This window comes from Falco naumanni, chromosome 11 (assembly GCF_017639655.2).
Source record: "Falco naumanni isolate bFalNau1 chromosome 11, bFalNau1.pat, whole genome shotgun sequence".
Taxonomy (NCBI): domain Eukaryota; kingdom Metazoa; phylum Chordata; class Aves; order Falconiformes; family Falconidae; genus Falco; species Falco naumanni.
In genome coordinates this window covers 17,104,612-17,130,807 of record NC_054064.1, presented here as the reverse complement: position 1 = coordinate 17,130,807, position 26,196 = coordinate 17,104,612, and the positions used below count along the sequence as shown (strand labels likewise).

Sequence of the window (26,196 nt, the reverse complement as noted above, 5' to 3'; positions counted from 1 at the left end):
GAATTTGAAGATCACAAGAAAGCAGATTAGTGCAGGAAAATACCACCATATATTATAGCACTGACCCTCTTAAAAACAATGTATTGCCTTGGAGGGTTGCCATTTGCATCACGCACAGGAAGTATTAATATATGAAAATATGCTATCAGCAACAAAACCATAACAGATTTCTTCCTGAGTCTGTTGATGAATTATAATTCAGTGGGAGAGGAAGAAAGCTGTGGCAATAAACTGGCCTTCAGCAGATGATAGAAAGGACCTAGCTATAATAGGTATAAATTTTCATAGCTCTGCTTAACTGCAGTCCAATGATTCGGTTCACATTACAGTGCCAAAATGACACACAGAGAGAAGACAGAGACAGTAATTTCAAGTTCTCTGTTTCAGGTGTCACACTTGCAACCTTAATGTATCCCTGTAGAGCACAGGGCATAAAAAGGGTCCAGCTGCTGCCTCTACTGACCACATGCCTGACCTTCGCCATGACTGTCCTACACCGGCAAAGTTACTAAGGAGAATGAAATTGCACTAGACCCTGCCGAGTGCCATGTTCAGGTCTCCCAGTTGTGTCACACCCCACTTCTCCCTACACCCACTAGTGTTAGGGTCACACCCATGTCTACAGCATGTATTAGACCTGAGGAATGTTAATGTGGGGAATTAGTAACAATAATTCTTTCAGGCACACTCCATCTCCAAATCTGTGACTTCTACATGTCACAGTGAGGGACACAGGTAGCACAACATAAGGAAAGTCACCTCCCTCAACTGAACACCATTTCAGCACCCTCACAGAAAAGAAAGGAAAAGGTTTTTCCAGCCAACGCCCACCATTTCTGTACTTCAGAGCCATCTGGCTAGATGGAAGTCAGGACAAGGGTCCAAGTGAAGACATCTTCCACAAAAACCTTTGCCTTTAGAAGCAGGTGCCATTTTTAACAGCACTTGGAAAATGAACAGCATCTCTTCAGTTGTCAACATCATTGCCAGTGTATTAGTGTAAATACATACCAGGCAGGATTTCAAACCACCTTCTTTTCCCCACAACTTCCTACTGTTCTGCCTGGTAGGCAATTGCTACGTCAGATTTCTTTCATTAAGTCGGATGGACATACACCCTCTTGTCCTTATGCATGAAAGAAACAATTAAGTAAATCTTTATTATTGTTTGTTTGTAAAGCACCAGAGGTTTGTGTATGGGAAGACATAATAATCATATTTAAGGGAGAAGTAAAGAAAGCTAAAAACCACTTTATTACTATTAATGTAGAAGTACTGAGGAGCTTATTTTATGTTTAAATAAGATCACAGCAGCAGAAAGTCTGATATGCCATACCTTCTGTTTGTTTCTTAATTGTAAGGAGTTTGGTTTTGATCAAGACAATTAATTATGAATATGGCTCAGTTTTCCAACATCAGAGATAAAGCTTAAAAAAACTACAAAAGCTTTTTTAGAGTATATTGTACTGTATAGATAAGTATATATCTTCAGGGCATGAAAAGACATCTTTGTAATTGAATCCTGAAAAGGGGGACACACACACAACCATATAAAACTGTGACAGTTTTACACAGTCTTAGAGTTAATATGCAATTTTGAAAAATTATCGGATCCTGTGGTTGCACAGAGTCAGTATATGGCATGGTAATCTGACAAAAATGAAAAGACCAAGTTACAACCTAGGGTTATTACAATGCGAGTTTTGTTACGCAGTAAGTTTCTTCTTTCCAACCTCCCTGCCGGACCCTGTCTATGCCAACAGGGGAGAAGCATCTAGCTCCTCAGCTTGGCCACATCCATTAGCACTCTATCTGCCAAAAAGTATCTTCAGTTCAATGATCAAAGCTGTATTAAAATTTTTGCTTCTCTCTTGTTCAGCCAGTATTTCCAGATCACATCCCACCTAAACTCTAATATGAATTATTTTGAACAGCAGTTCCGTTGCCATTATCCCATTCAGGAAATAGTGTCTTAGGTTTGGGATCTGCAGGCAGATCTTGTGTTATAATACTACTGTTTTTAGTGTGAAGCTCATAGGAACATATAATGTCTCGTTGTAAGCCGAGTGAAATAGCAGCAAAAACTTTCAGCCAGCCAGGCTCAAAGACAAAAAATTCTAGCACTAATTTTCCTAGTATTTAAAATAACTGTAAAATATTTTTTTCAGTATCCTGAAATGCAAGCTGGGTAGAAGTTTCTCAGACAAAAGAAAGAATGAAGAAACTTAGAACAGTCATGTTCACTTTTAAAATTTGTCCCAGTTTCACAGCCCTTGGCTCTGGTTTCCAACAATGTGTTCATAGGTCATTGTGTGGAAATGGACTCAGGCAAGGCTTTGAAAGTGTATTTTTAGTTAGGCCATGCAGATAATTCATAGAGTAAAAATAAGGTATCAGTAAAAGCAGGAATAGTCAGCAGAGTAGTTTCACTTTGGGAATTTCAGCAAAAGAAGCTATGTCTGAACACTCTCAGGAAGCACTCAAATCTATCTACTAGTGTATCAGATGTGTCTCTCTAATTCCATCCCGAGCTTATTAAAATTCTTTTTTAAGAAGTTATGTGTAAATTGTCATTCCAATATACTTCTGGCTTTGAGTTACCATGTTTATATTCTGCTTTAAAACAGCTGAACAGTTTTTACTCACTCTGCGTAAGAGAATCCTGATTTTGAATCTTAACAGGAGCCAGATAAAGGTGGTTTAATATTTCACTTAGATGTCTTAATCAGCAAGTCATTTAACCCAATCTATGCAAGACTGAGAGTATTTTTTAAAGTATCCCATTTATGAATAAGCAATAACCAAGTTTTTGTCACATTTTATCAATTATGCTTTCTTGGCAAAAAAAAAAAGAGGAGCATGTCATCACATTTGTGATTGCACAGCTTTTCACAATGACTGTTAAAATGGCACATGCTGGGGAAACCAGTGCTTATTAGGATTAATTTAAGACAATGGGTATTCACTAAGCATGAATTGTATATGATCACTTCCATCATTGATGCATTATAGTTTATCTCATCCTTTAAAAAAAGATTATTATATATTTTGAGTACTTTCTTTTCTTGACAGAGCTGACAGAACTTAAATCCCAGGCCAAGGAAGGACAGCAGTAGCTCAAGGCATGCAGCATGCCTGTGCTGCAGCAGGACAGGGCAGCAGGCATTTCAGGCCAGCAAGGGCTATGAGGAACAGTGACAGCCCATCCTTTCAGGAGTTTCAAGTAGTAGGCTGTGGAAAATTAATGATGCCTGACTGTCAAAGCTTGTGTTGATCAAACAGCTCTCCAGCACACTGAGAGTAGAGAGGCTGAAAACACCATCTGAGAGGACATACTGCTTTTGCTGTGCAGGACCCAACAGGAGATCACAGTGCTTCATAGTTGTTCAGGGAGCCGATACCTGGTGTTAGGAAGAAGGCAGGGCTGGAAATGATAGTGAACATTCAGGATACAAAGCCATCGTTTCTAACCCCAGACATATGTTAACCTTGGCCCTTTAACATTCCTCCTGCTGAAAAGGGTCACTGTAAAGTACAGCTTGGGGGGGAACAGCTAGTGGAAGAGCCCTTGAATGCAGAGATGCTGGGAATCCAGATAGCTGCCCCTACATGCTGCACGGCACAGCAAACAAGGCACATCTATCCCACAACATCAGCAGGATACTATGTGAGGCCTTTTTAGCACTCACGTGACATCAGGACATTCATACCACATACAACCTGCAACCTGCACACCCCTACCTTTATATAAAAAGCCTCACTGATCACCACCCTTCTGATGCTGCTGCAGCAAACCTGTTGATCCCTTTCCTGGGACAGCTAGCACCTCTGCGGACTCTCAGTCCATTCTGAGATGGTCCACTGAGGCCTTCACTTCAGAAACAGACTCTGTAGTGCTCTCCTTTGGCTTTACAGACAGTATGGAGAAACTGGTCACTCTTCCTTCTGGGAAGGAAGGTGGCTGATCCTTCTCTGGGTTAACAGAAGCAAGAAAGGCTTGGCTTGTAACTGTGGCCTCCCAAGGATCCTTCCAAGGAGGAAGACTGTGAGAAAGCCAAAGTGTTTGCAGATGGCAGCCCAGGGCCAGGTGGAGAGGACTGGGCTGGTGAGGCAATCAGGGCACTGTAAACCAGAGGGCCGCATAGCCAGATGGTGCTGAACAGGTCTGGGCAGGTATGGCATGTGTACAGGTGCAGAGCTGTAGTGTAAAGGCCAAGCCATATGGCTCTGTTGGACAGGTGGAGGGGTGCTTCAGGGAAAGGCACTGAGGAGTGGGGATGATCCAGACTGTATGTGTGTGTGTGGGGGAAACAGAGAAGGTTTCTGAGGGATTTCCCCACAACAGCTAGCTGGAGCACTCCCAGGGAGCCCCAGAGGATACACGATGTTCAGGCAATAGAGCCTTAATGGTAGCACAGGAGCACTTCTATTGGACAGAAGAACAAAGCTAGCTGTCCTCCCTACATTTGGCCGTTCTTTTATTTTGAGTGGGATGAGGATATTTTACTTGCAGGGAGGCTGACTGAACAAATCCTGTTTCCCAGTAGGCGCAGGAAAATTAAATGGCTTGGGGAATTCCCCAGTGCTTATTTGGAAATGCCATGTGAGTGCTTACCTGTGCACCTAAAAGGAAAAATAACCTAATACAGAATGTAGTATGTATCAATGTCAACTGCAATGCATCCTAACTATGGGATCCTTTCTCCCAAAGGTTATATGATTTTCAAAAATATGCCTTTGAGGCAGTGAGTGAAAAAATCTTAAGTCCTGTGTTTCATTTAATTTAGAAATTACAATTTTTTTATTTTTTTTTACACTGGGCTGAATTTTAAAAGAGACTATGGAAATAGGAACTGTCATGAAAGAGCTTGTAGAAGAGTCAAAAATGTCTCCTTTTTATTTTATTTCAATGAAACTACCAGTGTAAGAGGGCTAGCTTGGTCTAGATTTGATCATTCTCTTCTAAAGCCTGGGAGTTTTGCAGGAGAGCCTGTGCTTTACATTCTGCTTTATTGGAATATTATTTCGATTTTTATTTTACTACTATCTAAAAGCACGCACTAGAAGTTCCTGCAGCTGTTTGGTCACATAGTAAGAGACAGACTCTAATTTCTCTTGCATGGCACTCAGCATGATGTATCAGAAAAAAGGCCCCAAGCCTGCTCCTGCATTCTAATAAGGGTGTGTCACTTTGCAGGAGATCAGAATCCTGTCCAAATTCTGCAAAGTGTAACAGAACAATGGTTGCCAAATGACAAAATCTATCAGAAGAAACAGAGTAAAAAAAGCACATCTTTGTTTCTGATCTTCACAGCTTCAGTACTGGCAAAATAAATGTCAAGGTTTCCAAAATAAAGCCAGTTAACCACTGTAACTGCTATCAAATATAAACAAGGACATAAAAATAGAGATGTTGGAAGCCAGGATATGAACATTTGAAACAGTAGCTATGTATACAATTACAGTTTTGTTAACATCGTCTGCTCCTGGCGCTGTGTGGCTGTGCTAGGAACAGAGGCGTAGACCTCTGTGGCCTATAGCATCTAACCAGCAATGGGAAAACCCAGAAGCAGAACGGTTGTGCAGTCATGCTGTGGTGTGGAGGGAGGAGAAAAGGGACTGCAGAGAGGTGCAGCTTGGCAGCTTGTTCCCCATTACTGTCATGCAGGACGCACATTACACAAGGAAGCAGCAAGAATACCTTCACTGTCCTTCTCAACAACTCTCCTCATCTTAGTAAAGGCAAGCAAGCTAAATTCATGACAGCAGCTAGTTGTTTTAAAGGCTCTGCCGCTGTGGCAGTAAGACAACATGCACTGGTATCCTAAACCAGGTAAAATCACTTGGAAAATAATATAAAAGTGAGAACTTAATGGACATTAGGCAGTGTGTTAAAAATATAATTTTTCTTGCATAGACACAGCTGTTGAATAAATGCACTGCTCAGCATTGATCATCCATACGACATGGTAAATTAAGATGGCATATTCCTAAGTAAGAATTATGGTCCTGTCTGTACACAAAACCTGCATCCATTTAATTTAATCAGTAAAGAAATGGATGCGGCACAGCCAACGTGCAGACAAAATGCAGGGGGTAAAACGACATTATGTGCACCTATCTAAGACATATAATTTTAGCAGTCTTGTTTTCTGCAGGTACAATGCTGGCATTTTTTGTCTGAGCACAACATAGAATGATCAAGATTCTGGATGTGAGGAACAGGACTGTGATCCACGACCTGCTGGAGTTCATGCTGATCTTTTGAGGAACTGCTGAAAGAAGCCAAATAGGATTGTTATCTGCAGAATTACACTGAACTGCTATCCAAGACATGGCCATTATTGGACTACTCCTGGTGCTTCAGTTATACCAAAGAAATATACTAAAATAATTAATTGATGTCATTAAACTACTGTGGTGTTGAACATATATTGCACTTGTACATAATGAATGTTGACAATTAATTATTTCAGGTTTTATGACAATACCTCTGTGATAAATATTTCTACAAATCCTGTAAGTCAGATATAGGAAGGAGAAACCTGCACACTATAAACTGCCACAAAACTGAAGACTTGTCAAAACAAAATGAGCTATAAAAACAATAATATTCAGGCAATGTCACTCTCATTAAACACCTAATGATGCCACGGGCATATTAGTAGGGAATGCTCATGAGGCTCATGAGGAATTAGTAGAAAATAAATAAATAAAAACCCTGCCCCTAAAACCGCTTGCCAAGCTGTTCGTACATTCTGCCGCAGGCAGTTTCTTGAAAAAGATGGAGACGTGAATGGAGAGAGTCAGTGACTATTAGATGCCGATGATGGTAAGGACAAGCAAAAGAACTGGTGCTAAAGATTAAGGGCTGCATTTTGCTTTCAGTTATATCTCGCCTGTCTCAACATTTCATAGTATTTAAATTAATCTGTTACATAAGGCATTTTTCCTGTCTACGTCGCTCAGCAGCCATATTCTCCTTTCTGGTATGGATTGTCTTGGGAAACTTGCCAAGCTGTGACAGAGCAGTGCATAAAAGGAAATCATGCTCATAAGCTGGGGGTGGGGAGAGCTGCAGGTGAACAGATTCAGTGCAGCAACATATATACCGTCTCCTGTCTCAAAAACTCAGGGTTTAAATGAAATGGGAGCCACAATACTTCTTTAAAAAAGCGTATAGGGCCACCAGAGACCCCAGACTATCCCACTCATTTGCTCCAGGGAGGGTGTGAGCACAATGCAACAGAATTTCTCAACACTGCACTGGCTGCTGCTTTAGCAGATTGGAAGAACAAACTATTTCCTCTTAAGATGCTAGAAAACCCCCATCCAGTTGTGGAGCCCATTCCTGCCAGATGCTGAACACCACCTTTACATTTACGAAGGATCTGAACCTTTTAATTAAAGACAGAGGGGAACAAGGGTGGACTCAGCCTCTTGTAGGAGTAAGCTATTACCTGCCTGCCAGGACCTGCCCAAAAGGTCTGGCATTTCCTATAGAACTCAGGGAAAGCACTCGCTAATATTATTTTATTTATTAATAGCCAAGCTCTTAGGTAGTTATTGGCTTTTCATCTCTAGACCTCAAAGTGCTTTACAAAGGAGATCATTATCAACAAAGGAACACAGACATCTACATTTGGGCTTTGGCATGTAAAAAGCATCTCAGTTCACCTGTAAAGTAGATTTGCCAGTTGAGCTTTACTCTGGCCACTTGCTCTGGAAACAATCTCCAAATCTTAAATGACTGGGGCACAGGGAGGGAGTTTCAGCTGAAGTTCAGTAACACAAACTTCTACAGGGGATTAGGCAATCCTGCACAATGCTGTGCCTGGCTGGAAGATGTGGAGGTCAAGGAGAGTCTCAGCTTGAAGTCTACCACGACGACACTGGAACAACCTCCAGGCGTCTCCAAATCAGACCAGGATTCATTACTACAAGGTACTTCTGTGGATTACAGCACTGAGGACTTTTAATTGCTCTGTTCCTGAGGACAAGATTTACTGTCCTTTCACCATCTTCAGTTGTTATAGTAAAAGACAGGTGAAGAAATGTGCTTGGGCTGATAAATTTTTTGGCAGTTTTGCACTGCACACACACTAGGATTTTTCATCTTAATGACCTGCAGCTGAAACAGATGTTTTGCTTTAGTGTTTTAAAGCACTTCACAAAACTTAACACTAATTTATTCTTTCACAGTGCGGGGAAAAAAAAATGTTTGATACCGTTACTCACATGTGTGAGAACAATGTGAAAAATGAAAACAGATGTTTCTCATTTAAGCATGAATAAGGAGGAGTGAATGAAAAAAGATGATGTAGTAGTAGTGATTAAGAGAAATATGATGGCTTGGTTAAGTCAAGACAATTTCTTATGGATCTCCAGTCAGTCCTGAAGATCTTTCTAACAACTTGGTCCCTGATTCAGCAAGCACATGGAAGTGCTTAACTCCAGCTGTGGAGGCTGTCTCACATGCTTCGTTTATAATATTTTTAAAAGCTGTATAGCCAAATGAATGCTTTACAGTTCAGAGTTGAGGGGTCAATGGCATTGTTCCTGTAGACACTAAAGCACTGACTGTTTTCACAAACTACAAACATCTAAATATGAATAGAAATAAAGTCAAACTGAAAATACATTGTTTGCTGAAACACTAAGAAGTGCTTTGATTTTACTGCAGCACAGACAGAGCATTGTGAGACCCAGAAGAAGCAACCAGGGACCTATTACATGCTCCCTGCTGAGAGCCCCAGCTTCCCCTGAGGGGTGAGACACCTGGCAGGAGGGACCTGCTCAGCTTTGGCAACCACCTCTTCACCTCTCCCTGTCCTGGCAGAAGGAAAACTCCAACTTCAACTACAGTTTCCCAGTAAAACTCTTTTGGAAATCTCCAATGAAGTGGCTTTCACTGAGGGAAAGACAACCTTTTACCAATCTACCACCAAGAACAAAATTACTTGCTAGGGGGTGAACTGAACCTGGGGAAGGGGGTACATGTAATGTGCCCTGATTTTTCTGTGTCTGGTGGGACTTAAGTGCAGTCCAAAGAACACATCTTTCATTGTTGTTACTACTTTTTGTCTTAAGTCTGCCTTGGAAGGTGAAGGATCCAAGCAGGCCAGTGCAGTATCATCAGGCTCAGACAAAATTGTTCCCCTTTGTCCTTCCCTGGCTCCCTCCCTGCCTCCCTCCAGAGTAAAGCCTAGGCCAGGAGACATGTCCCTTTGCCAGGGCTGCCCTCCCACCCCCGACAGCTTCCAAAGGCCTCCAAGGTGCCCTAGGGCTTGCCTCTGTGGAAGGCAGGACAGCCCTACCCATGAGAGAGGTGCAGAGATTTTTGCCACCACAGGAGAATCCTCCTGGGAATTCCATGTCACCGAGTGCCTGCTCAGACAGTTTTCACTCTGTAACCTCTGAGAAAATGATGCTTTCTCCAGCCTCACTGAATTATTTTTGGTCCACCCACACCAGCACATTCTGACCCTTCCAGGACGACCTAGCCCCAACTGGCAGATGGGTACCTACTCCTGATGTTCCCAACAAGGAAGAAACAGAAAAGAATGCTCAGATTCCCCATGGATTTCAGCACTGTTAAAATAAAAATTAAATCCCTTTGTTTCCAGACTGTAATAATCTACTAGGAACCACTGGGCAGAAATATAGAACAGTATAAAATTACTTTTACAGAGGAATTCTTAAAAGAAAAAAAAAGACGACTAAGCTTCAACTCCTCTTCTTTAAGGACAATACTTCAGTTCTAGAAACTGTCACTTTCCACTCAGCATTTTTAATATGAAAACAATGCTTCTGAAATTGTCACCGATTTCAGCATAGTTGCTGAGAAAGATTTGGCCCTGTATGCAGTCCACAGACTGTGCATGCAGAATTAATAATCTCGTTAACATTACTATATGCAAATGCTCCCAGGATGCAAAGAAAGATTTGTATTTCAGATTAATATTTTATGGGAATTTTGTGTGTACATGATAAATGAATAAATGGAGGGACACAAGGGGGCATGCAGAACATGTGCATCATGTGTGAGAACTGCATTAATTCTTAAATGTTTCCAATGGCCACAAGATGGTTAAGGAACAAAAAGATTTATTATTGTAATTACATAGAAGGAGAGAGTAAGAGAAGAAAAATGACAGATCAAGTGAGCTGTTTCATGTTACAGTTTCTCCAGCTGCAGAGCTGGCTCGAGAGGTTCCCCAGACCCTCCTGCCCCCATCCTTTCCATCCTATGCACCCTCCCCTGGCTGCAGATTACCATCCCTTTAATTCTGCCAATTCAACCATTTTTATGTTCAAGCTTTAAACCAGCTCTGAATTACAACATGGAATCACACCCTTAGTCTACTTGGTCTCTCATTCATTTTCAGCTGCTATATAATGAGGGGCAATATCATACAAAATCTCAGAATTAATACAGTGCTATGGATATGAAAAAAGAGGCACATCAGGGAGACTAAGAACAGGTCTCAGAATCTGAGGGTTAAAAAGGAGTTATTTGGAGAGAACCATCACTGGTTCCCCATTGTTTCAGCTTCTGGGTCACCCCCTTCCCCACCTCTCCAGCTGTCCTTATTTAACCAAAGTTTTATTGCTACTCTGGAATGGCATGAAGCTCTCTCATGCTTTAACTATAAGAAATGTAATATTGTATTTGTCCAAAAACCTACATGAGTAAAAGAAGATCCCTGAGGGGATATTATTAACTGCCTGCTACTTATCATTGATGGTTATTCTCTGAGACAACTCTCCTGTTTAATCTTTATGCTCTCGACAATAACCCTTCTCTCTTTCTGATCAAGTGTTTAATTTTCTTGAAAGATTTTCTCAGACTTTAGTTATTATTGAAGGGGATTTTAATTTTACCCCAACTCTTTAATGGCTAAATCTTGCATATCCACTGTTTCAAATAGGGGTATTTCAGTTACTCTAAGTAAATAGTTCATGGATTTGGTCTTGATAGGTAGCTGGAAAATTTTAAATCAAAACAAAATTGAAATTGCAGTTTCTTTTCCACTTCAGAATAGAGTTTTTAGTCTCCCTGAGTGACCTGTCAGCGTATTGGAATAAGAAAAGGATACTGCTAGACTGCTACAGAGCATACTCCCATGTCAGCAGAGTTTCATCAGCATGAATGGCAGCCCTATATGGGAAATCAGCTAGCTGATTATTTCATCTGCAGCTGATCAAAGATAAACAAGATAAAAAACACAAAGGGAAGTGGTGATGTAGAATGTATTCTTACTTTCCTAGTCTCCACAGGCAATATTATTGCTAAATTTCCTCTAATTGTTTATAGTAGAACTTTTAAAGCATAACAGGAGAGAAAAATAAAGAAAAAAACAGTAGAGGTTCAGCAGAGAGCAAAGCCCAGAAACCCTTAAAAGCTGCTTGCTTTTCCTTCTCACAAGCATCCTCAATCCTTTCCCACTGTCACTGCACCTCCACAGCTCAGTGGGAGTCCAGATCATGGGTTAATATCTAATAATGTAATAGTTACATGTAGAGCAGCCTGTAGAACAGCCTACAGAGCACCATAGGACTGAGAGGTCTTTTTGGGAGGCTTTGTTTTGTTATACTGCGTACTCCTGTTTCCAATGACCTTGTTGTCCATGATAATTACAACAGTCTCCTGTTCCTGGAGCCAGTAAATTATTAGATTGAGCCCATGATTTTGCAACTCTAGTCTGTATTTCCAATATTGGCTTATTGTCTTTGCTTTGTCCAATCTGAACATGTGTGAGTGAAAGCACAGAGCCTTGGTCCCAGTGCAGCCAGCCTCCACTCCCGATTCCTAGGTTTAAAATGGGAGCTTAGCGGATCTTTCTTACAGCCTGAAGCAAGATGGTCATTCACTCATCTTCCTTGCCCCTTTTCTATAACCCATCCTTCTGACTACCTCCCAGGATGCAATCAGAGAGGTGCCAGGAGCTGTGTAGGACACATCTGCTCCATGACCAGGAATTCAGGTGAGGAAAAGACTTGAGTGAAAGTGAGAAGGGCCAAAGGCCTAATTAGCAGACACTAGAATATGCAGATCTAAATCTATACATCTGAGCCTTAAGTTTCCCCGCCTACAAAAACAATGCTGAAATACTTCCCTATTTCTCAAGAAAGTTACTGGTGTTAATAAATTAATGCTTAATACCATATTGTCAGAAAAAAATATTTTCTCTAAATCAACATGTTTTCAAACATTTCAGCTGATGGCAGAAATTAATTTTAGAAACAGGTACAACACAGCCTATAAGTGGTGGGTAATAACCTCAAGATGATCCCCTTAAGATTAATCTAATATTGGAAAATCTTTCAGGCTGAGTATTTATTTCCCCTGTTGCATTTCTGTTGAGGCAGTTAGACTCAGCAGCCCCATTTGCTTTCTCAGCATCTGATGCCAGAGTACACAACAGTATGGGTGGAAAGAACGCAGTGAGAGAGAGATGTAATCACCAAAGAAATGGAGCAACAGATTTATAAAGAGCATGATTCTCACAGCAGGTCAGCTGAAGTGGCAGCTGTGCATTTCTGGGCAAGTACCAAGTGTCCACTACCACCTTACAAGAGCCTTGTGGCTTTAGATTTTATCCCTGTTGGTGGAAATATATAAGTATTTTCTAACAGTACCATTGCTTTTCAGAAAGTACTGGTTCAGCCCCAGCACAGGACAAACTTTCTCCAATACTTCACTTTTCTAATCTCCAAGGCTCAAACAAGAGATGTGTGGAGAATCTTTGTGTGCTGCCCTTCACACTTGCATTCAAATCTTCCCTGCTTAATGAGCCATGGGCTGTTGCTCTGAAACAGAGGACATTAACAGTTCAGAAAAAATAAACCCCTGCAGATTAATCACCTGGCTTCCTTACAGGCCCAACTCCAATCAGCAGACAGTGTGAAAGCAGAATATCTCTGTATACACTGCCTGACTGATAAGCATATTAGCCGGTTGCTGCGCCTGGCTTTGACAACCATATAGCATACGAGTCTTACTTTGCTGTTTATTTCAAATGAATACTAGACATCTCCAAATGTCACTATATTCACAGAAACTAACAACTGTGCAGCCATTACATGATTCTCTTAGCATTTCCCCCTTCTCTGTGCCAGTGAAATAGTATCTATTTCATGCTTCTTGATTTTGAAAGTGAATGTTTTACTGCTTTCTGAACAGCACTTAACTGATAGGTATCATATTTCTGAGTTCACGATACAGTAATCCTTGCAAAGACAAGCATCTCAATTCATCTTGAGAACTACACTTTGCTAGAAACTGGCCACTGACTAATGGTACTCCTGCTCCTTGGCAAATCACTAGTAGCTTAACTGTTATTTAGCCTGACCACTCCCATTTTAGTACAGGAGGGGTAGTATGAAAAGGAAACAGGATTAAGTGTTGGCCAAAAGGTTGACAAACCCATCAAAAGCTCTTTGCCAAACCTTGAACATAGCATAGGCAGGACACAGTGCTTAATTTTCTGGACAGAGAGAGAGAGTAAACAGACAAACCACCAGTTGTGCTATCAGCATGATCTCCCCCATCCCACAGCAAAGCAAGCTCAGAAAAGACAAATGGGATATGACATTAAATAGTTAAACAGACCTGAACCGCTCCAATTTATGTTAATGACAATACCCTCCTATCACTATAATCTGCTCCTCACCCTTGCCCACCCCAGTTTTCCATGGCTCAGGAGACTTTTTGAACAGAGTGATTCTAGCATAACATATCAGCTCTATCTTTCGATCATTAGTTATTCATCTCCTTTCTCTTGCTGGGTCAAATCTCAGTCTCACTGAACTCCTGGTATAGCCTATTAGCGGGGAACAGTGAACCCCCATCCTCATTTCTTTCCTTCATGTAGCTTGTTTCCCATGTTTCCACTTTTATAGCCCTTAGAGGCTACAGGACCATGCTGCTTTGATTGCCTTTACCTTATCTTTCCTACAGGTCATGCAGGTCAGTGGCATACCTGGAGTAAACTGGGACTGTCACTTCAACCATCAGTTACGCTTCAGCTGGAAGGCAGAGCCCCGTTAGCAGGGAGACTGAAGTGCTGCAGAGCAAAGCAGAGGACAGTAGTGTCTTTGATGGCAACTGTGTGCTTCAGCTCCCGCCTGTTAACAGGTATCCATGGGCACCACTGTTCCCCTGGCTCTGTTTCTCTTTGATCATGTTGTGTTGCTATCGGAGCATTTCAGTAAACAGGGCCCAGGGGGTATATGCCTCTGTGACCAGGCACCACAGCCTAGATCCTCCACAGATTAAAAGTAAAAAAAAGCTGTGGTGTTTTCCTGAACTGCGGATTTGGCCCTACATTTTCTGTGTTCCTCTGCCACCCAGCAGGGCCTCATCAGGCAAGATACTGAGCAGCATTTGATTCAGACCAGCATGAATGGAATACACACAGCACCAGCTTCCCCAGAAATGGTTCCATACAAAGAACTATCTGGATGCTACAAAGTCATCCACATAAATACAATGTCACTTCAAACTGGACTTCTTCATAGACCTTCAGCCTCTGCTGGGGTTGCAAGCTCTAGATTTGGACACATTAATTCATCACTTCTTCAAAAAGACAAAACACTGCTGAGAGGGATGCAAACATGTTTGTTTTATGATGACGCATAAAGACTCTGCCTAGAGTCCCCCAAACAAGCCTTCCCTTTCCTTTAGTGTCATGTGAACAGTGCACACTACATGCTTTAAATGGGATTCAAGTCACTTTTTTCATTGCTACTAGAGCAGGTACTGCTGGAGATAAAAGCAACTGTCTCAGAAGAGTAGGTATGACATCTGGTACATAGCACCAAAAATAAATCTTTAACTTCCTCTCATACCTGCCAAACCTGCTCCAAGGAAATAAACCTGGGAAATATTACAAATACACACTTCTCTCTGATTTCAAAGGAAGAACTGACCTATTTTTTCTTTGCCTGTTTTAAACTTTTCCTATGATGAGATCAGTTTGCTAAAACAATGGGCTATGTTTGGAATAACCACAATCATAAAAGAAAATTGCATGCGTATGAAAAAGGCAAGTTGCCTGATGTTTGCATTGGAGGTAATTCACGCTAATACTGCTATTCATAGTGCAGCAGCACCTTAGGGACCCAGTCATGTTCAGCACACCTACTTGGTAAGCACTATACAAACACAAAATCTGATAGTCTCTCCCCTGTAGTGCACATATATTTGTGATTTATGGAAACTGGTTGTGTAACGCCATACAATTTGGGAGTGGTCCTCTGTTAAATTATTTTCTTTGGTCATATTTATATAATAAGTATTTTCCATGTCCTTTCAATAACTGACTTGGCTTACAAAAAGACAAGAGATTCGTGTATTGGTGAAGATGACCTACTTAAATCAGGAACAATTAAAGACCCAGTTCCTATTTACAAGCTTGACTAAGGAACCACACACACACACATCAAATTGAAGAAGCCAGGAAATGTTTCTCAGTGCTACAATTCTGGTCATACTGCAGGGTCTACCAGGGGGATCAAAAAAGGAAGTGACTCTTTGTGATTCATTATTAGCAATGTAAATAGGACACATTTGGAGGCTGTCACCATCCTGATCGCTCATCTGCTTTTATTAGTCCTCATTCTTTATTCTTATTGTCTTTGGTTTTCTGCGCTTGTCGTTATAGTTAGTTATGTTATAGGCATCTGTTTAGCATATTCTATATGAAAATGCAAATGAAGATGGAAAACAGTAAAATAAACATATGCAGCTTCCATGTCATGTATATATTTGACTGTAGCATGTCAAATACAAAAGAATTGTTTATCACTTCAAACGTCTGCTTGTTCATTAGGTGCATTGCTTTTTTACCAGCAGGTGGCAGTTTACCATTATTTTAAATAGATTCTTTTGTTAATATCAGATGTTTTAAAGTTCTAACTTGTTGCTAAAAAGCTTTGAGCTCATTTCAAAATTAATTTTAAAATCAATTTCCTTCTGCATCATTCCCTCTAGGAAAGGTAATCAGGACTGAGCTATTTGTTTTGGTTTACAGCCCTGCTGTTGACCAAGGCTAAACATTATCTATAGTTACCTGACAGCAAATTCATGCAGCACCAGTGGGTATTATCCAGCCTCAAACACTCACTGCTGATACCAGCTCTCCCAGACACCCTTTACACTCCCCAATTCCCACTGTATGCTTGGGGAGTTGCACACAACATTATTAACACTAGTTAATAGCAGGGCAAGGGGCAGGGCAGGGGCAACATGAAGCATGTGAGACTATACAAAGGGACAAGTGGTTTATTTACTGCTGTGTTGCTTGGACACTGTCTGAATTTCAATTAAGAAAGAGTTACCACCCAGGTAATGCTGCACTGCCTCCTGCACTGCAGCTGAGGAAGACCAAGGAGGAAGAGAGCCTGTACCAGCAGATGCAGCCTGCAGGGTGCTTTCCAGGGATCCTATGGCTACCCAAGGCCATCCTTTAACCCAGTCAGAGGCACAACTACAAGACCATGTCCTCTGGCCTAACACAGGGCTGAGAACCAGAGCTTTCCTAGTGAGAAACTCCAGCAGGGAGCACAAGTGAAATTAAAGGAAAAGTCTGTCAGTCCAGTGCTGCTCTAACGCCTGGGCACAGATTCACTCTGGGCATTGCCAGACACGTGCAGCCCCCACTGCCATCCACATCCTAAAACCAGGCACTGGGGAGAGACTCATGCACCAAGAGCCTCACTTTCCACTGACACTGTGGTGACATAGCTCAGTCTGTGTGAGCCCATCTTCCCTTCCTGCCCCAACAAACTCCCTCCTTTGTGTCAATGCCGATATTCGTACTGGCCTGATGAGGCAACTTGCTAGCTCACAGTTGGATTTGTTCCCTCACTGAACTCTGCCACCCACCACAGCACACCAATGCTCCTATTGGCAGTATCAGCCAGAGATTTTTGCTGGATTAAAGCAATCATGTGTCTCCTGGCTTCTTTCAGGAGCAGAACCAAAATGGCAACAACGAGCAGAACTTCCCTCACTCACCTTACACCACAGGCAGGCCAGCTCAGCCTTTCACTATGTGACGGTATTTCAGGCACGCATCCATTTCTGCCACTGAGCACAATGGTGGGTTGAAACAGACTGTACAGAGAGCCCGAAGGAAGAAAGGGCTTCCCTTACCTGCCCACAGGCTGGGGAAAGACTGGTTTTGTGACTGGCCTGAGATTTTGTTAATTTGGTTTTTTTGCTTTGCTTACATGGCAAACTGCCCTTTCCCTAGGGTTGCACAGGTCCTTTCAAGTCCTGCAACTTTGAATTTGTGTTCCTTGTATTCTCAAACTGAAGTGGCAAACAAGAGATCCAGAGATCACACTGCGTCTGTTAAAGAACTAAACAAAGCTAAAAGTTCCAAAACAAAGAATACTGATACACACCAGTCTGTAACCTGTCTTGGGAATGCAGTGTTTTCTTTCACAAGCAGTCCCATATAGCTTCTTTTTAATGATCTGCAGAGAGACTGAGAAATTCACCAGTGGTATTAAATTAGAAGCTGAAAACAACAGAGAGAGCAGGTATGTTGTACAAATGGGCAAAGATATGAAAAACATGGGAAGGAGAAAGGAAATGCAACACTAGTTTTTGGGAAAAACAGGTGAGTGCTGCAGTCTGGGGAACAGGAGGACACATGTATACATGGTATCAGGTGCAGACTGACCAGGGGAGATCAAAACTGTGCCAAGGCGAACAGGTCGGCAGTAGTGGGGGAGACACTGACTAATGTCTTTTCTCTCTAATATTCAAGATTCCTGAAGATGCAGGATGCTGGGTACCCATTGTGATGAAGTCCTCATGGGCAGTGCTGTGCTTATAAAATAACACTGATACAGTTCCAGCAGCCTTTTGTTGGAACAAATAGCAAATGGAAGTATTAATGAATCACATAATTACTTTTTAGCCTTTGACAGTTCCCAAACAATCATATAGCCAGAAAATACATGCTGATCAACCTCTCTTCCTTGTGTGGGCAACTGCATACGCAAAGTAGATGTCCAAGTGAACCTGACACTTTTGTTTCCATCTGGGAAGTACTTTAAATAACATTCAAAGTAGGCTTAGCATCAGTTAATACTCTGTTTGATTACTGCATTCCTAAGATAATGGATTTCAAAATTGTATTTTCCAGTTGAAGATTAAAGAGCTACTTCTAGGCTTCCTACCTCCTTTAATAAAATAAGATTTAATCTGGTCTCAAAAGTTGAACATTAATATAGAGGAGATTTGCTGTCATCTTAGTAAGTGTTAGCAGCAATCATTTAGCATTCCCACTACTTTTCCACCCAAACTTCACCTACACATGTTGGGAAGCAAACTGGATTTCTCATACCCACACACCACCTTCATCTTACAGATACTCAGGGATACCTACCACTGCTGGACCCCAGCTTTTCTGTTTCACAGAATGAAAGCAAGCTTGTGCCTCAGGGCAGAAAGAGGGCAGCTTTTCACACCTGTGATGCACAGGTACCCCCCTGACTTTCTGAGCAGCCTGCTTCCCCTCCAGGGAGCCTGCTGCAGACATGGGAGAATCCTGCTGGCTCACTGCACGGCCAATGTGCAAATAGCATCTAGCCACATTTGATGCTGTGGTATATACTTGGCACTGGAAAACAACACACATTCCTTCAGAGTGCAAGTCAAGAAGGGAATCTTGTCAGATCATGCACATCAGCAAGCAGTGGAAGTCCATTTAGCTAGCCCTGCATTTCTTGTAAACACCTCATCACCTTCATACTGCAGGCACAGAGCCCCAGCACTTGCCTGACTACTGCTTAGAGCCCCAGAAACAGCTGTGGAGGGAAGAAGGAAGAGACAAGACACATCTCTCAGCGAGGTGCAGAGCTGGGCTCTTGATCTCACCTTGCAGAGCCAAGAACAGGTTATCTCCTGGCCCTGCTGCTGAAGAAAACAAGAAAAATCCCGCAGGCTGATGGGAATCTGGAGCAAAACTATGCCCCATGGATTTTGTCTGAGATACAGCATTGCCTAAATCAGGCCTAATTGCCACACAATACAGGATGGAGAATCACTTAATTTCCACAGAATCTGTCCCAAAGGCTGAGCATTCTTAGCCACTTCATAATCTTGCGCACTGAGTCACATTGAATCAGTAGCAGGACTCCGGCTAGGTTTGCCACTCTATGAATGTGCACTGCATTGGGAGGAAGGAAGAGTTGCAATCTGACCCTAAAAGCCAGGGTGTGCATTTCCTCCCCCTGCTTTCCCCTGGCTTTATACCAAAAGCAGGGCAGCAACCAGGTGACTTATCTGCTCTCAGCACCTCCTATTTTTCTGAGTTTCCTATCAAGGCACAGAGAAGCCATGGTGCTGAAGAACATTATCTCACTTTGCACCAGATTTTCCACCTCCCTCTGTGACTTACCATGCCCCCAAATCCTTGCCATTTGAGTAATGTGGAAAGCAGAAGACAACTCAAAATCTGCACTTTTGCCTAGAATATGTAGCAACTGTCTATTTAAGAAATTAAAATTCATGAGCTATGTTCCTCAACTACAATTTGTTCTGCCCCGAAGTATCACTACAGGGTCACTTAGAAGACAAGAAAAGCTGAGGTCAAGTCTCATAATAGAGAAATATAGCAGAGTACCATGTGGGGAGCAGAAGCAGACTGGGGGCTGACAGTACTTGCCTCTACAGAGTCGCCGGCCTGCAGGACAGGGATAGAGGAGCCCACGGACAGGAGAGCTTCAAGACATTAAATACCTGGTGGCTGAAAGCTGGTGCAGCTGCAGCAACCAAGGGTTTGTCTTCATCTGCTGAGCAGGGCTGTGGGCTCCTTCCCGGTGGAGGCGGACGTGGGTGGGTCACGTGCAGCTGTGTCCCTGGAGTCCAGCTTCCTGCAGTGTGCTCTGCAGAGGGCAGCAGCTCAGTCAGCACAGGAACTGAAGCCAGTGAAAAAGACCCGCTTGTCTCACAACGCGTCTTATTCTGCCTTTGCCTGTTGGTTTCTGGGTAGAACGAAGTCCTAGAAATGAGTGTCTCGAACCTGGCACCACAAAACAGAGCTTCCAAATACCTGGAGGCTTAAAAAAAATGTACTACAATGTGTGTAACAAAGTTGGGAATTGAACTTACGGCACGAATTAAGGGTTTGACTGTGTGTAAAGATGTCCCATCAAAAGCCAACCTATGAATAAAATCAGCAACAAAGCAAGGCCTGAGCACCTACAGAATGGAAAATGCACTCAAATGAAGCGAACAGCTGAAACAAAAAGAACCATTAGAGTCAAATCCCCTTTCACCTCCTAGCAGTGTGTAAACACCCAAAGGCCAAACAGGCAGAACTGTTGGTTCTGTGGCAAGTTTTCTCTGAAAAAAAACACGCATCTTAGTCCAGATCTTTGGCCAAGCTGCACACTGCTACATGTTCTGCAGTTCTTCTACTTAACTGAGGTGCGGGACAAACGCAAGACTAATTCTTCAGTCAGGACTCATCTACTGTGGCACATAAAATGAATTAAGAACACACTCACTAGGTCAGTGGGTCCTGTGAACTGCAAGTGTTACAAGGGTTACTAACAAAATAAATTGCAGGGTATACTGAGTTTCACTTACAGCTTGTATACTGAAAGTAAAGATCCTAACCCAGGAGTGAATTCTGCTCAATGAAACTCAAAGTTTAAGTAAATGCAAATAGCCTACACTGAAAATGTGAAAAATAAACAACATATCATTTAATTTAATTTGAGCGCCCAAGCAAGTCATTCGCAAGTCTGTTTAATGTTCAGGAAGAAAAAGCCTTAGTTCAGTCTCTACAAATGGTTTTAGTTACTTCTGTGACTTTCCATCTCTTGAGGATAATCTACTCCTAATAAGGACAATTGCTTAGATTTATTACCCCACTGTGGTCTTGTTAAACATCTAACAAAAGTCCTATTTAAATGAAAAGGACAATAGAATCTTTAAAGTCAGTGCAGAGTTTAATTAAAACCTGAAACAGAATCCATGCCTTTATGCATTAAAAAAAAAGCAAAAAACAGATTTCAAAGCTGTTAAACTACATGTAATTGGCATAAACTCTCCATTGAGCCAAAGTTAAAAAAAAAAACAGGCTATCATATGGAAATTGGAGTCTATTAATAAATAGCAAACCTGATACATGTGCATAGCACCATATTTTGCATGCATTTTTTAATTTGCCTAATTTGCTAGGCGTATCTTAGAGCAAACATGAGACATGCTAGCTGTTAAGTTGAACAAATCCAAAAGGGACAAAAAAAAGACTGATTGAAATCAATGCATTAACATGCACCAGCATTTAAAAGCATTTCATAACGTTCCCAAAGAGAGCATGTAAACAGCAGCAGTCTCAATGCAAAACTACTGTAGTCCGTGCTCCCATGTAGTCATTACTCATACATGGGAGTATACAGTTCCTACAGTCATTTTTCATGCATGGATAGCTGAAAACCAAAAATCACTGACATAACTGCGCAAGGGGGACCTCCCTTTTGAAAGTTAACATCTTATGAATTCTGAAAGGGAATGTGAAGATAGACACCAGTCCACATGCTGACCCAGCTCTCCTGTAGGGAAGGGTCTGTGTGCAGCCCCCCCCCCACAACCGCAGGGGCACCCAAGCCTTCCCCAGGCTGAGTCACCACGGGCCACCCGCCCCCAGCTGCAGAGCCAAACCCAGCAAGGTCAGGACAGGACAGAGCAGAGCAAAGCAGTCTCACCACTGCTCCCTTCCCCCCACCGGCATGCAACTGGGGCTGCACACGTAGAGATGGGAGGTCAGCCCAAGAGCTTCTTTGGGCATGCAGTTTCCTTTTCAGGAGATAATAAATTCTGAGACCCCCCCAAAAAAGTCACATAACCTATTTCTGCATTAAAGAAAAGGCACTTTTCCTTTTTGCCTTTTCCACACGATAAAGGACGATCAGCTGGCTGGGTGCAGGCAGGCACACAGATGGGCTCTGCGCAGGGAGGAAACACACACAAAGACGGCTCTGTGCAGCAGCACCGACTAGTGCAGCAGCTGGGAAGAAGGTGACAAAATGGTGGCCCTCGCCTCCTGGCTGGCTCGGCTTGCACCCGATCGGTAAGAATGACAAAGCGAAAAAGTCATCAGGGAACTCCAGCTCCGAGGTGGGTCGCACAACTCCCTCGTCTGGAAAAACTCGAGAGGATGGTGTGTTAAACCTTCCCTCTGCAGCACATCTGTCCCTTACTTAATAATTTTGTTGAAACACATTTCAAGCCCACAGTAAGTGGCCATTTTGTTACTTAGGCTTTCCCCCCCATTTAAAATTACAGCTCTCGCCAGTGCTATGGCAAAGTTGGTGCCTTCGCTTTTAAATTACATTTTCATACCAGTGTTCAGTATTGGCAGACACCTCTTTTACATTCACAAAAACCTGTCTAAGGCCGGCTGCGCGCCCAGCCAGCGGGTCCCTCAGAGGCCTGGGGAGGCGGCGGCCCGGGGTCGCTGCGGCCTAGCCGCCGTGGCACCCCTTCCCCCGCGCGCTCTGCCCCTCATCATGAGGTGCCTCGAGAGGGCTTTGGACACACACAGTGCAATACGCCATGGTTCGGTTTTTGCAGTACCTCACTCACCTTGCACTCGGTGCTACTTAACACCAAGCTGGAGCGCACGGCAAGACGCGAGCGCCATCGCCTAATTTAACCCCAGGGCGGGACTGACAGGCCGCCCCCGCCGGGCCGAGGCCCCGCTGGCAGGCGGCGGGCAAGATGGCTGCCGCCGCGCCCCGCCCGCCGCGCGCCAGGCCGGGCCCGCCCGTCTCCATGGCGACGGCCGCGCGAAGGGGGGGCAGCAAAGGGGGCGCCGCGCCAACGCCCCGCCGCAGCCGAGCGGGCAGCGCCAGGCCCGGCCGCCGCCGGACCCTGAGCGGGGGGAGGCCGCGGCCGCCCCCCCCACTCCGGGCGGCGACTACCGAACCCCGAGACGTGGCCCAGCGGCCGCCGAGGGCCCGGCAGCGCCTGGGGACACCGGCGCGCGGGCTGGCTCCGCGCCGCGGCTCTGCGGGGCGGGCGGGCGGTCCCCGAGGTGCCCCGGGGCGGCGGCTGCGAGCGCCACGGCGAGGGGGAAGCGGCCCGTGCGGGGCCGTGTGGGAGACGCGCTGAAGCACCGACTGTGCGGTGCATCCTGGGGGCTGTGTTCCTCAGTGACCTTTTTTTAAAGAAATACGTTGTGAAATCTCTTGCCAGAGTCAGCGGGAAGGCACAGCTATTCCCAGATGCCAGCCAGCGCTCGGATTATATCGGATATATATCACCCATTCTGCTTGTTCCCCATTCCCCCATGTATTTACGTAGTAACTGGCAATGCGAGCACAGCGCTGCTCTTGTCCCAGCTCTTGCACCAGAGGTACAAAACCCCACGCAGCTCCCAGGCAGTGTGGAGAGCTGTGGAGCTGGGATGGAATCCTGGAGCATCCCAAGCACTCCCAACCTCCTCTAAAGCTAACAAGCAGAACTAGGCCTTGGTGAGTTAAGCTACAGACAAAAAATACAACTGAAAATACACCAATAGCATCTGTTTTCTTAATGTTATGTAGTTCACTTGTCGTATATGTGAAACAAAGGCTATTAACCAATTTAAGGATGAGTGAAATACAACCACGGAAGATGGCATTTTAGTCTGCTTTGCACACATGCACCTTTTTCTAGCAATAACAGCATTACCAAGTGGTAGGAGACAAGCTTCTCAAAGGTGGCAGGGGGCTGAGGGGGGGGGTGGGGGGCTGGAGATTACGCATTTGTTTTAACTGATTTCGCACCACAAGCCTACAGAAATCTGGCTGGCACAGGGCAGGAGTGGAGCTCAGCAGCACCAACAAGCTTTTCTGCCAGAACATGCTTAATACAGAATTACTCTGAGTATTTCACTACTGGTTAGGTTCCCGTGTCTTCACAACCACGTTCCAGCCATACTAATGTCCAAAAACATCTGGCCAGTCAGCACGACCTTGTCTTGCAGTAGAAAATGTGGCATCTGCATAAAGTTTGTCCATAGGAGAGACAGGGCGAAATACAGGCAATGAAGGTGAGCAATGTCCCTAACTCAACATGCCTACATTGCTCCAGAAGTCTCAGCGCTTCATATAGACAACAGATGGCTCCTAAAGGTGGGCCACTGAAGAAGGCGCTTTGTCCAGTATTTTTTCCTCCTGTGTTTTTTTAGTTACAAGATGAACTGAATTAGAAATCTTAAGCCAGATGCCCCATTAAAAGTTACGCAAGGGACTTGTTCATAAAAACACATCTATGAGAGGCTTTCTTGTATTCTTACCCTGCTGGAGGAATGGCTTGTTGTCCTTGTCCCAGGGCAAGCCGCTCTGAGGAGGCTGACGCTGGACATGTGGCTGCTCTGTGTGCCTTCCCTGATCCAGAGCCTGGGGACTCTCCTCCCAAGCCTGCATCACAGTGTTTCCATGTCTAACACCAGCTCTGCCTATGGCTGCAGTCACAGGTTTTTCAGCGAACACTTACACAGCTACAGCACCTGACACTGTGACAGCCTAGCGCTTCCCAAAGGTATAAAGGGTATGAAGGAATACAGATAAATACTTACTTACTTCTGTGCATCATCCCACCCCAGGAAAGGAAACAATTGCTCACAGGGCTTCAAGTAAGCAAAAGGTGTGGCCTGCAATGGACAGGTAAATGTTTCCACCTGAAACCTTGCAATTGGATGACACATTTTATGATCAGTCTCACAGTGACAAACAGCCCAAAGAACATAGAGCTACTTTGGAAAGCCTTAATGCCTATTAAATCCAGTCAGTAGCAGAAGTCAGAGTTACTTGTAAACTCTTCCGGTCCTCAGATCTGCTCTTCCAGAAGAAAAGCACTTTAAGAACACGACAGACACTTCTATGCACACTCCAGTGGAGCTCGGTAGAGCTCGTGCACCTGAGCGAGCAAGAGTTCATACAGGTGAGTGGACAGGGTTGTCCCACATCGGTTACAACTTACCCACTTGCAGTACCAGCACCTAATTATCTCTGTAGAGCTAAAATCAACCAACCAAATAAAACCAGAAAAAGACCAGGCTTAAGAATAATTAGCTCTTTTTGATCCCATCCGCAGGGACCCTGCATTAGCAGCTGTTTTTAGGTAGAAGCTTTTCCTTCTGAGAAGCACACCTGCAGAATCCAGATTTCTAAAAGCAAGTGTTATTAGAATAGCAGGACGTAATTATTCTTTACTCATAAGAAGTCTGATCTGTTGGAGAGCTAGATTAAATAAAAAAGCTTGAAAATTATTCTTCTCATTGTGTCACTGCAGAGTGTATCTTTTTTTCCAGTCTTACTTCCAATCTGAAAATTTCCAAATGGTTCACAGAGCACCACAGGCACCACTCAGCCTGCTCTAGGGAACTCTCATTTCTCCTGTCACTTCTAAAGCTTGTCTCTATCCTGCAAGCAAAATCCCAGCTCCTCAATGTTGCCTACAAGATCTTGGCTCGCTGTATTTCCTTTCTCTACCCAACGTGAGGGTGCCAATGTCCCCACGCCTGAGCACTGCTCAGTGCCTCTCGGAGGAGGAGACAGCTGCCTCTTCCCCCAGTCACCCAGAATGCAGGAGGAAAACAGGTGCCCTCCCTACAGCCTTCTTCATGCCCTGCAAAAGTCCCAGCAACAGAATATGACAGGCAGTACTTCTGCAGTGAACTAAATGTTCAGCACAGACAGAAGCAGGGAAAATCCAAGACAGTGGTTACCATGAGGAACAGCTGAAGAGGGACTTGGGTTTTTCTTTGAGACAATCTTGTTCATTTACACAGACTAGAAAAAGTCATGTTTTCTTGAGCATGGTCGATTTTAAAAAGCAGGAGGTATTTTCTTTGCTCAAAATTCAAAGGGATGTGCACCTACACTAAACGTAAACACACTTTTAGCATTTTATTAGGCAAGCTTCTACTGTCTAGTAGACTACTATGACTAGTCCATCTTACTGTCACCTTTCCCCTGTTACTCACTAGTGCTGCATGCGCATATACATGCAGGCACACCCATCTATTAAAATAAAATGCAACAAAGCCTCTACCCAACTTTGGATCTGCTTAAACTGACAGTGAAGCCACACGGTACGCTCGGAAGTCCGTGTAAATACTCTCAAGAAAATACACTTAAATAGCCAACTAGAAAAAACATTACAGCAGGTCCTGT

General features: G+C 43.6%; 1 protein-coding gene across 3 annotated transcripts in view; it reads right to left on the bottom strand.

Annotated features, from left to right (window-relative positions):
• ZNF644 (zinc finger protein 644) overlaps window positions 1-22,743 on the bottom strand; it is an 80,828-nt gene extending 58,085 nt beyond the window's left edge. Inside the window, exons 1-4 of one of the 3 annotated variants that reach the window (XM_040610812.1) lie at window positions 22,619-22,743; window positions 19,763-19,908; window positions 17,416-17,498; window positions 13,986-14,069 (exon numbers count right to left, since the gene is read on the bottom strand). The gene's annotated coding sequence lies outside the window, so the exon portion shown is untranslated. The remainder of the gene's footprint in view (window positions 1-13,985; window positions 14,070-17,415; window positions 17,499-19,762; window positions 19,909-22,618) is intronic. The other 2 variants (XM_040610813.1, XM_040610811.1) reach the window with 2 other exon arrangements.
• Window positions 22,744-26,196: the final 3,453 nt, after the last annotated feature.